Raw genomic sequence first — 13,281 nt, forward strand, 5'->3', positions numbered from 1 at the left:
ACAGAAAGGACATTTAAGTTACTCTGACCTGTAACATTTTCCTTTCTCCAACTATTAGAAGTCATTTCAATATACCTAGATCTACATTTTCCATTAAATCACTGCCCTCTTCCCAGATGTCAGAGAATCTGTGTGACCTTAAAGGCTACCATAACCAGCCTTAGAGCCCCAATTTAATGTTCTGTGTATGCCTTTTAACATTATTTCACAACCTGTGAAGGAGACTTTTAGAACAAAAGTATAGCATACTGCTTAGTGGCTTTTAACCTTTGCCGTTCCCATTTTTGCATTTGTGCCTCAGAATTCACTATATTCTCCAAATTTCATTTACCTCAAAATAAAGATTTTGCAAATAATCCTTTCAAATGTATCCTTTGGTAAAATGGTGAATTATTAAATATATATATATACGCCAATACATACATACATATATATATAAAGCATCTCTGGACTTCCTAACCCTCCACAAAAAGGGAAGTAGAGCTTTAATTCCTTAATGTCTTTTCCAAATTTTTAGTTTATCACAATAGCTACCTTGTAAAGACCCAGGGACAAAGACGGAAATTGTGTATCACTACACATTAATATGTTCAGTCTGGTGGGAACTCTGCACTCTCACTTTAAAAAGGCAAAAGCATCAGATACATGCAGCTTATAAGAACTCTAGAATCCTAAAAAGCCAAATCATTAACTCTGTATAACTAGAAATTAGGAAAGACAAGTGGTGAGGAAATGTTACCAGGGTTTTTTTTGTTGCTGTCTTTGGTAGGCCCAGGCTTTTCCTTTATCCAGGTCATAAAACACAACATGCACCTCCTAGAGAACACAGCATAGACCACTAAGCTGTTTGTCAGCACATGAGCTATTATTTAATGTCTATCCTACAGCTTTGGAAGGGACATTTGAGCAGAGTATCTCAGTAAAAAACAAAAGTAAATTACAAGCTGCTCCTGAGAAACTACCACTTGCAATGGGCAATAGTTGGTCTGGAGCACAGGTTATCAATAACCATCTCCATCTCCCAACCCAACAGTTTCCATACAAGACCACAATTCAGACTGTCATTGGAAAGCTAATTCAGGCCAAAATCAGTTACAAAGGCAAAGATACCAAAAAAAACCACAGGTGTCAGACTTTAACTGACACCTCCCAAGATAAAGAAGAATAGTAAACAACATAACTGGTGCAAGTTCAGTTTTTTGAACCATACCTGAATTGTGCTGAACCTGACAGCAGAAAAGGCGGGTAGGAGAGTCTTCTCGCTCCCCTGAAAACTTTGCTTTAAAGGGCTATACCAAGTGTGATGCAGCCTGCGGGTAAATACCAGCACTTACAGAAATAAATGACAGCTCTTGTTCATTTCAGTTTTTCAAACTCCATCTCAAAGCTATCACTCAGTACCTGTTCAAAGCAGAAAAATATGCTACAACTATAATTGTAAGACCTGCAGGAAAACACAATGTTCAGGACAGCATGCATACATAAAGTGTAAGCCTTCAGCATTATGTATGTATTGCTCTGGCTTGATGTACTCACAGATTTTGAATTGAAGGGGAAAGCACATGTATAATTCAGCCCACAAACAGACAAAAAGGAGTGTCATGTAAGTCACATTAAGCACTAGTAAGGCAAAACATTCTTTTTCAAGCACTGTTGTCAGATATGCATATATGCATGTACCTATGCACACTCATACTGCCAGTGAAATTAAAACTAACAAATGATAACTTTGCACTGCATGATGTTTTGCAAATGTGATGAACCTATAGCAGGAACTAGCCACTCTTAATCTTTGTATTTAACTTCAAATAAGTAATTGCCTTTTATTTGACTAAGAGCCACACAGACTTAAATTTCAGCTAGTACCTTGACTTTTCATGTTGATCCTTGCTCCAAACTATCACTCTAAAAACTCACTGGCACTGTCAGTTACAAATATACTCAATGCAGACAGGCACCTGGGAGTCTTCTGCAGATACAGTTTGACACATAGTTATTGGATTGGTTCACACTTTCCAACCTTCACAAACTAAATAAACAAGTGTACTAAATCTCAGTTTAAGGTTTGGAAATGGCTCTTTTTGAAATGTTTTGTAATGACAGTATGCTGTATATTACTTTAAAAAAAATGACTATTCAAAGACCTTCCGTACATGGTTCATATTCATATTCTCAGGCAGGTTTAGAAAAAGGAAACACTATTTGTTCTGACAATCATTTCTGAAGTATTCATGAAAAGGCCTTTTAAACAATAAACTAAGAAATAAGGGAATCCATTATCCCTTTGAGAACTTCCTTCAAAATGGCAATCTTTTCCAGTGCTTGTAATTCCCCAGTTCAGTTAAAGAAAAGGTGACTGTTGTCTCTCAGATTAGAATAGTAACAACTGCTTCTTTTTCTACGAAACAATCTAACTCTAGGTTTTGGATTTTGAGACCAATATTAGGCAGTCCTTAAGAGCTCTTAAAGAGAGAGTGTATTATTCCCTTTGGACCATGTTGGTAGTGCTTTTATAGTTACTAGTAGGAAACAGCGAACATATTTCACCACTTGTGTAGCCTTGAGAACTTCCAAAGCGTCTACATGAAGCACAAGAGCATAAGAAAACATTTCAAGCTCTTAGACAACAACTGGGGCTTTAGATTATAATGTTTTTGTCAACAGTTGTTTTATAACAACCCTGCATCTCCTTCTCTTTTCATCGTATTCTCACCTTGGATATGTTATTTCTTTCAACTTAGTATTATGCTTCGAAGTCTTCATAGATATACTGTATTCTTGTGTTTGCATATGCTTTCCACCACATAGAAAGTAAGTTGCCAAGATGAACAGGTCAGCATCTAATACTGCGTGGCATTGCATACTGATCTATGTTGGTTTATTGTTCGTTTCGGAGGGGTTTTTTTGTTTGTTTTTTATTTTTTTAACAATGTATACTCTCAGCTATCTTGTGTATTATATTTCGTATGCAACTGAACAATGACTCTGAGAACGCATCATTATCCAGATTGGTCATCAAAGGTTTTGTGGGTGCAGCAATTCATGTTTTTTTCTTTATAATTCACATGATGCATAGGAGGTCAACGTAAATTACCAAAGGCCTATAATTTAGACATTTACTGGCCTTCTGCTTCACAGGTTTGATGGACATCTTAATGGTATGACTAAGATCATTGAGGAACGTAAAGATCACCCTTTATAAAGAGCTCACAGCTGCAAACACTCTCACAATATGCCTCAAACTACATTTGTATTTACTGTCAGATACACTTGGTACCTGAAGAATGCTTGTGTCACTTGTGCTTTTAACTTCACCTGAAATGTAACAATCCAGCCCTTATAAAATTAAGAAGAATGGGCTGATGTTTTTCTGCAATGAACTCCTGATATTGCAATGATTGTACTTTATTGAAGCTTTTCATTAGGATTTCTACAAAGAAAACCAAAAGAAAATACTGATATTTTAAACTGAAATGAATTACACAAACAATGACAAGTTTTTGATTAAACAGTCTGGCAACCAATTTTCATCAAATTGAGAGGCTATTAAATTATATATAATTACTTGGTTTTAGCACTCAGGCTGCAATAAACATTTAATAGTTGCTAGGCATTCTTCTGATGTCTAAACTATTTCTAGACAGAAACAAAATGGGTTTTGTAATAAAAGTGGAATTAACGAAAATAAACTAATAGGAATCCATTAATTTTTATTCACTTTATTTTGTACCATCTGTACGCTACAGTGTTTGCAAATCGTATACTAAACAAGTACACATATGGACAGGAGTATGTGCCAAAAACTCTCTGACAAACTGAGAGGTTAAAGTAAAATATAGGTAGATGGGTATATCACTGCTGTTAGCATGTGCAGGAATTCCATTACCAGTACACATACTAGATTTTAGGGTTTGAGAGGGGTTGTTTTTATATTAATGGCATTCTTTATTTCATCTGCTTACTAAGACTTTAATTCTGTCCCAAGATTTCCGAGAAAAAAACAGTACCAAAATTCTATCATCTCAGGAGAGGACTCTTTCCTTCAAGGCTCTTACCTGCACTAGTAATTCTACCATGCTTTGCAAGCTGTGAATTACAGTGACTAGCAATCTATCTATAGTCTGCTAGCATTGCTTTCTGTGTTGTCTAAATGATGCTAGCATTATTTGGTACACATATAATGGGAGGCTTTTCCTTAATCTTATCATGCTGCATGGTGCAGCCAGGTTTACTTAGCACAGCAGCTTTTTTTTTTCCCCTCAGATAGGAACTAGAGACACCGAGGCATTAGTAATTTCAAGGTGCTGTTGGGCTAACATCCGTAAGTCATGCCCAAAGGAGGAGGCAAAGTTACCTCTCCTTGCATCTCCTTGACCTGAAGCTTCTGTCAAGGGCTGAAGTACCTCAATGAAAAGTGCTGGACCATGAGGGCGTCTGGTGCCTGGTGACAAATGCTGGCAAAAGTAGAAAACTCCTCCATTCTCTACTGTTTGATAGTCAAAATGCTCATGCCCTAATGGCTTACTAGCATTACAATCCTGTATCAGTACTATCAAACATTCAAATGCAAGTATCCAACTCCTGTAACGGCCATGTCAGTTTGACCTCAAATAGCTAGGTTGCGATACAATGTCTTACGTATAGGCAACATTCAGGCTAAACCTTGAGCAAAGACAGGTAGGGCCCTGCTTACTTCAGAGCCCAGGTGATCCAAAGTAGTGTAAAGCTTTCCCTCCTTGATTTTGCTGAGGGCTCTCTGGAGCCTGTTCAGCCATCTTTGAAGGCTTCTTCCAGTCAGACCAGTAGAAATACACTACTACCTACTTATGGACGTTAGATAGGGGGTTTGTGTTGGTAACAATAGAAATAAAAAGACAAATGAAAATTCCCTCAGTCTTTCACTGTTCAACATCACTATCCAGTAAAACGTGGAATGGAAAATCTGGACTATACAGGTGAAAGCCCTGTCCCTGGTCGTCCCTCTGCCAATACTGCTTGGGCCAGAGCATGAGTGAAAGCTGCAGGATGAACACTTACAGCCCTGAAAGACATTTGTATTAGAAGTCAAAACACTCAGCATTTTCTGTGGAGCTATAAATAAGTTCAAGGGGCATCTACAGAGTGATAACAACGTGTTTAGGCTCAAGGAAATATTGATAACTGCAGACTATTTCTGAGTCCCATGAGAGAGTACTCAGGCCCTCAGTCTGCTCCACAAAGCTATCATGGTATCGTTAAGCGCTGTTGCTGTGATGGAAGTGAGCCATAAAATCAATGCTTTCTACTACCAGAAATAATCCTCCTTATCTTTCGCTTGTGCAGCTGCTCCTTCCCCTCCCAATTTTGCAAGTGGGGAATGGGTACACTGAATAAAGTACTATTAAACCTTGACCCAATCTCCAGCTTGTTAGTCAGACGGACTAAGGCAAAAGAACTAGGGAGCTATTTTTCAGGTAGTAAAGGATAGACACATGCATTTTCTCTTTCTCTCTCTTACACACATCAAAAAAATGGCAAACCAACAAACCTAATGCATCTCCTCTGTGATATAGTAGTTCCCCAGGTTGCTCCTAAGCAAGTACAGTGATGTGCTGCTTTTCCTTCAGGGGAAAGGGAAACTCATAGCATAGCCCCTGCTTAAATGACAATTCACAAACACTTTTTCTGTTGGTGTAGCTCCTAGCAGAGCATATCAGCTCCTTATTTTAGGAGAATGTACTGTAATAAACTCAGTCCAAGAAACACGTTAAACAGTTTAAGTTAAGCTCAAGCAAAATAAATAGGAAAAAGCCATACAACATAGTTAGTAAGTTTAATTTGTGCTATAGTGTACCACAAACTACAACCTTCTTTCAGTGCTGCTGGTAGCATCAGTACAGCCAGGAGCCAGAGAGGTTGCTGAACCTCTGCTAGTAAAACTATGTCAAGCTTGTTTGTGTATGTGTTCCTTGAGAATGTATTGTCTTCAGGACAACAGAGCAAAATGCAATCCAGAAGTTGTGAGGGCAAATGATTTTTCCCAAAAGTGTAATGTGCAAGGAAAATAATGAAGATAGAAGAAACTTACGCATTGTTTGCCTTGTTTTTCCTTACAAGACAAGGAAAAAATAACTGCAAATTTGCTTTTTCGGGAGAACCCAGGTGAAGCGCTGCCAGAAGACAAGGTTATCAAAGAAAGGAGTGATGAAACAGCTTAACTCTATTACCTTCATTATTAGGTCTCCCTAACCTTGCTTTGCTAAATGCTTTTTGTCTTTGCCTCCTAATATGTCATTTGGTAGCATTCTTTGTTCCTGCTGTCAGTAGATACAACTTTCTCATCAACTTCCTCTGACCTAGCTCTCTGACGATAGTTTTGTGCGCATTTTTTCTAGCCAGAAGACAGAACTCCTAGAAGAGGTTAACAAAATTGATTATTTTCATTGAAGGTAAGTTGTTCATTCTCCAACACATCTAAAACTCTCAGTAGTGGACACTAGAAAATTTTGGTTTTCTTTAACACACGATGCATTTTACCAAGAACTAACTTTTAAGACCGATCATCCAGCTGCCCTATACCCAATGTTTCTCTCTTATTCATTTTCACTGTTTTTCCTCCATTTGAGCAATTATAAACATCGCTTGGTGGGAAAATGTCCCATTCCCTGTTTGCTGTGAACTACTCATAGACCATATGATGTTAAGCCTTTACTATACCCAGACAGCTTTTCTACCTAAAGCCCTTGAGTTGATAAGCTAGAGGACAGCCTTCCTCTACAGAATGAGTTACAAAGGATTTCAGAGGCAGCAACAATTCCATAAGATAGAATAAAAAAATCTAACAGCTGAAGTATACTTTATACTGTGACATACCATCTTTCAACAGTCAACAGGATCATGATGCTGAAAAAAATAATTTAGCTCATGGACTTTTTAAAATATCATGTAACTTATCTGCAGATCTCAGTGCAAATTAGGACACAGCCTTTCCTAAATCACCATAAAAGTTTCAAGTGTTATAAGATATGATGGTAGGGTCTTGGTCTACCTGTCAAACTGTGCCTTGACTTCAGTGAATCTGATCATTCTAAATTTCATGTTAATGCCAAAGTAGAACTGTAATTACCCAAATAGAAAGGTGAAAGAGAGAAGAAATGACAAGAACGCGAGAGGTCAATAAAATACTTGGAATAAGAAAGGTATGGCTTAATTATGGATTTAACTTTAATGACTCAAAAAGCACTGCTTAAACACTTACAGAAAGCCCAATCCACATGTCATGGAAGTCTACAGAAGAGAAATCCTCTTCAGCCCTAAAGGACTTTGCATTAACTCTATAAGTGTTAATGTTACATTATACAAATCTGTAGACTAAAGTTTCCTTCCTTTCAGCGGAAAGCTGATCCACTAACAACTACTGGCAGCCTTGAGATAGTGTGTGTGTCTGCCTGTGCCTGCTTGCCTCAGGCCATTTTTATGTTTATATGCCTTCTCCTGAAATGCCACACTCTCTCATAGGAGTTACCAAAAAGATGCACAGCATGTTTCCACCCTCATTTATGAAAAGCTTCTCTTTCTAAATGAAATTAATCATCATTCATAACAGTCTTCTGTGTGTCCAAGAATGTGTAGTGCATTAAATCTAGCTGGTGGTGCAGGGACTCAGGATATATAAGAGTATGAGCAATCTAAATATCTCTCTGAGAAGGCTGTTGCAGCATCCCCAGTCCAAACAATTTCCTAAAAACAGCACAGGAATGATCTGATATAGAAGGAGTTTGTCTTTTTCCTCATTATGCTTAATCAAAAGGCCTAAGAGAATTAAATAAAGTAAAAAAAACCTCTTTCAGTACATAAGGGTTGTCATTACATTACGTTCCTTCTCCTATTATTCTTACTTGTTCAGTGGCTGATAGGACTTTACCAAGAGAGAAAAGCAGGGGGGAACTCAAATTTGATGAAAATATGAATCACACAGTTCCAAGAAGACCAGGACTCATGATTTTTCACTTCACTTAAATTCCTTCAAGTCTTCCACAAAATGCCAAAACACAAAGCATAGGACACTGTTCCTACATATATATATATATATATATATATATGTATGTATGTATGTATGTATGTATGTATATAAATCAGACATTTTCTGACAGTCCTCTTTCTACCTGATCCTGCCTAATTCTTCCCATAATCTTCACTCAAAATTCCTTCTGTCCTCGTGTGCCTCCACAGGATTCACTCCTCAGGTGAAACAGAAAATGAGGAAGTTTTCAGACTCAGGTTATCCTTCTCTTTGCTAAGAAAGGCTTTACAGCACAAAAGCCTCCTGAAAGAGTTAAAAAAGTTCAGATAATCATAGTTCAATTCTCAACTGAAGGAAATAAATATTTTTCTCTGATCTCATATTTTACAGAAGAGCCTAATAATCTAAGTTGTGCTCTGATCTGGAAAAAAATAAAACAAATGAAATGTTGTTTTTTTTCTCAAATTCTCAAATTCAATGGATCAGCTCTGGATTTCTGGTTCCTCTTCATCTGTTCTCCAGAAAAAAAAAAAAAACAACAAAAAAAACAAACAAACAAACAAATAAAACAAAAACAAAAACAAAACAAAACAAAACAAAAAGAAGACCAAAAAAAACAACAAGAAAAATGACTTAAAAAAAGCTTTCTCTGAAATTATTTTTCTCCTTAAGAAAAAGCATGGTGACTTTCACATCAGTTCCCTGCTACCTTTGATTTCTCCAGCAAAGACAGACCCTGGCAACTGCAGGGGAGGTACTTTTGCAAATGACTGCAGATTTGAGCCAAAGAGGATTCTGTCTTTACAGTTTAACTCAGCTTCTTTGCCACTCTTCGGGACAACCTTTTTCATAACTGTAGATAGTTTTCAGGTAATACCTATTCAAATGTATCATGCCAGCAAGCAAGATTTGCTTTTCAGATTTTGCTTTCCTGTAATTACACCACACTCATTCATTCTTAAATTTTAACACTTGATGAGAGCTGCTAAAAGCTCTGGATTTCCACTTGCATAAAAATTTCTAATATTCATTGTCAACTGGAATACAGAGACTAAAATGTCCAAAACCACACATCAACAAGTTTCTAAAAAGTGAAAAAAGTCAGTGCTTTTATTCTGCATACATACACTAATCCTTTTACTGTTACATCTTACTAAGGAAGGTCTCACCTTTGACCCGTGGTATTTTGCTTTCTTAAAGTAGTAGCAACAATAGTCCAAATAACTAGTGGCGATCACAGCAAATATACTGGCTAGCTGTTACATGTACAGCTAAGGAAATGAGGAATTCCCCCCAACATCTTAGTTCCCTGCCCCTAACTAAAGCTTTTATGTTTGAAAAGAAGCAATAATGGCAAGTTTACAATTCCACTCTGCTCCTCAGCACAGCTGGATGGGTATACATCATGGACCAGTCTGCATCCTCCAGTGTGGTGAGCTATTGATCCAGAGCAGGGTCCCTCCCAGCTCATCAGCTTTCTTCACGCGTATGCCAAAAGTATTTTCAGCTTCCTGAATTCCTTCTAGCATAACCAAAGGAACCTAGGCAGAATTAGAATTTCTTCAAAATGGAATGTATCTTATACCTTTTTAAACTACATGAAAACATGACACAAAGGGACTTGTAATCAGATTCAGGGGGAAAGCGGTGAAGTCAAACTCATGATTCACCTCTTAGAGGTTCTTACTACAGGTAATAAATGAGGCATTTCTACAGCAACTGAATAATCTATACATTTTCACAGTAGATCAGACTCAAATAGCAGAAGCTGGTTTTGTAATTGTGACACAGAGAGGGATATTCAGTAACTCAGTGTTCAGTGATTTTCATTTCCACCTTGATCATATCCTGTTTAAATACAGGTAAGCAAATTTTATAAGGTAAGACATGTAGAAGCACTTGTTACCTAAACAGTCTTATTTTCTTACGTTATTTGTTATTCTTTAACTATATTTCTTGTGAAAGCCTGAATTTTATTATAAACAATACACGAATTTTTTTATTCCTTTTAAAAACTCAATTAACTTTGTATCCAAAGTAACTTTGATCAGTGATATATATCAGTAAAACAGTGAAAGAAGGAATTGAGTACTATCATTTTCTAGGCAGAAAAACTCCATAACCTTTGAATTAGAATAAAAAATGTCGGTATTAATTTATATAGACCATTACCCAAGGAAGAACAGTGCAAATACATTGATAATGTAGTAAAATAAGTTAGTTGCTTAGCTCCTATCTGCTCACTAAAACAAAGAAGGACGTGGCTGACAAAATTACTCATAGCTTAAAAGGTAGGAAAACAAGTTGCCTTTATATGTTCCAAGAAAAGGGGAAAAAAAAAAAAAAAAAAGTGTGATCAAAAAGAAAACAATAATCCCTGACTGGAAATGTAGGAGCACACTGTTGAGTAACAAGGTCACTCAAGGATTAGCATGATTTGAAATAAGCCACAGTGAAGATCCTCTATATTTCAAGAGGAACTAAAACTATAAGAGTTCATTATATGGCTGACTGAAAAAAGTCTCTATATGACTGTACAGAGGTAAGGTCAAGCATCACACCTTTAGGAAGAGAGCTCCTCTCTGTGAGCTGTGCTGCACAGAATACTGTCAGAATGCAGTTAATTCACACTGAAGGAGAGGTATTAATCTATCTTGGGAAACAAAATGAATAAAATACAAAAAAGATAATATAACATAGGCAGTGGCTTTTTTTGTTTATCTGGGTTTTATTTTTTTAAATTCTGTGTTTCATCATAGATATCATTCTCCATCAGTTACAAACCTGGTGTTTAGAATACTAGTCATAGCATATACTTTTCCTCACTGTTACCTTAGACAGAACCAGATATTGTGGGGCTGCTTGCTAGGCCCACCTCTGGAAAACTGGCTGCCATGAGCTCAAATAAGAACATACACATGACAATGCATGTTAATCATGCACCCAAAACAACTTTAGAGAGGATTTACCAAAACTTGTCACTTGAAGAGGAAGAGAATCATTGACCACATTAAACATCCATGGACAAATAACAGAGACTTTTGCAGCATAGGAGTCAACCTAAACTGAAGTCTAGGAAAAACATGAGAGGTTGTAGTAGTGGGAGGGACCTTAGTGTGGCCACAGATGCAATGAAAGCCCAGCATGACACCAACCAAGTCATCTGGGGATCTCCTGGCTCCGACCCACCCAGTCAGTGCATCTTCCCATGGGGTACAGTGAGCAGCCTCTCCCTCTGTCTGCCAGGTCCAAGTTCTGGGCGAGCAAGAATGACATAGGCTGGGATTCTGGCTGAGACCTCGTATTGTGACCCTACCCCAGGAGAGTGTTCAGCCAGACACCTCAGGAGGGGTGGGCCCCTGTCATCTGGGGGTTGCCCCAGAGGGGGCTGCAAGGGATTGCACTTCTTGGGATTAGTTAAAGAGACCAGAGATTTGGGGGTGTTTGTCAGCATTTTATAAAGGGCTCCTGATGTGGTTTATTTGTTGCATTACTGACACTGATCTTAAATGTGTAGCTCAATGATTGCCAGTCAATTACATGTCATTAATAAATCAATAAACCATTTTGATCCCAATCTGGTTTGGCAACATGAAATGAACATCTTTCCCCTGTGAAAGCTCATCACTCTTTACAATTTAGGAACATCAAATGCATTCCCTAATGTTTTATAACATGTTAGATTTTAAGACGTATTGTAGATCTTTGTTTCACAGATACAAAGCCATAATAGCCAACAAACTTATACTCAGTTTACATCACTATAATTAAGAATCTTATGCTACATGTCTGTGGCTTTTAAACATCTAACTGATGGTTTTTTTAATACTTTGCAAAGGGATTGACTTTACTTAAGTCCTGTAGTTAGAGTTAAATTAACAGGTATGAGATACAGAGATTTTTATTGCTGCTTCTTCCATTTACTTCTTGCCACATATTTCCCCAATTTGTTGTTTTTTTTTTTTGCTGTATCTATCTAATTTTAGGAACAGAAAGTGAAGTACAGTTTTAAGCAGATTGTGTTTGCCCTTTTCAGAGATTTTTTCCTTCATTTCCATGAACTCTTCAGATTACATAGCCTCTTGATCTTTTCCACTTGAACAGCAGGTGGGAAAAACAGCTAATTGTAGAGACATATTTTAGAAACCACACACAGGCAAATATGTTTTTTTCACATGCTTGTTTTACGGAATTAGAGCAATGCTAGATACAAAGACTTATTTAATTAAAAAAAAAAAAAACATGCAGAGGGAGGGGTTTAGTTCACAAATGTAACAGGAAAATTATTTAGTGAAGGAGGAAAAGTTTTATGAGTTAAATCCTACATATTTTCGGGTCTTCTATAACAAAATTACTGCCTCACTTGTCATATAATAAACTATTTAATAAAATCTCATTTAGGAGACATCCCCACGTGGCCCTGTGTTGCCATACAAGAATCTTTTAATGCTTTTCATATTAAAACATTTGAATCATTCTTGGAATTAAGCCTAGGGGTCTATTATGAAATAATTACTCCCAGGAAAGCAAGTGGGGCTGATTCCAAATATATAAGATCTTTTTAAAAAATCCCCCTTACAAATAACTTGGTTTTGGCACTATAGTTTCTTGTTCATGAGGAATGCTGTTGATTTTCCATATATTGTGAACCTGGATAGTTCCTGAAGCACAGAAAATATGAACTTCATAAAACGTGACTGAAAGCAGTTTGAAAAAATAATTGGTTTGAGCCAGCTAGACCGAAGATCATTCAGGGAGACGTGTTCCTTACTCTAGGGCTCATATAAATATGAGATGCTGAATTCATTAAGTACCTCATAAGAACCGGACTGACAAGTTTCTTTGTATGTTTTTATGTCCTGCTGGATGACACAGGTATAAGCAAAAAACAGCAGCATGACATCCAGCTCTGAAAACCTTTCAAGTGTATTGTACAGCCTCAGAACTGACAGGCATCAACAGCCTACACCAGTGACATGTAATACAGCTAGAATTTCAGCCTCTAGGTCTAAGAAACCAGACACAAAATCTAAAACCGAACTTTTCCTCACCAATCTCATGCCAAACTAAGCATAGGGAATTTGGAATGTTGTTATATTTTATCTGACCAGAACTGTTCATATGGCAATAGACATTGATGTTTGAAGCAACTTGAGGTAAACTGAGTTTGTCCAGGCATCCCGTTTTAGCTCTGTGCCAATGCACCTCTGCTATGATAATCTGAAAGAATTTATAAGGGAAACCAATGAATCACCAGCTGAAAGAAAAAATAAAAATTG

This window comes from Nesoenas mayeri (genome assembly GCF_963082525.1).
Source record: "Nesoenas mayeri genome assembly, chromosome: Z".
Taxonomy (NCBI): domain Eukaryota; kingdom Metazoa; phylum Chordata; class Aves; order Columbiformes; family Columbidae; genus Nesoenas; species Nesoenas mayeri.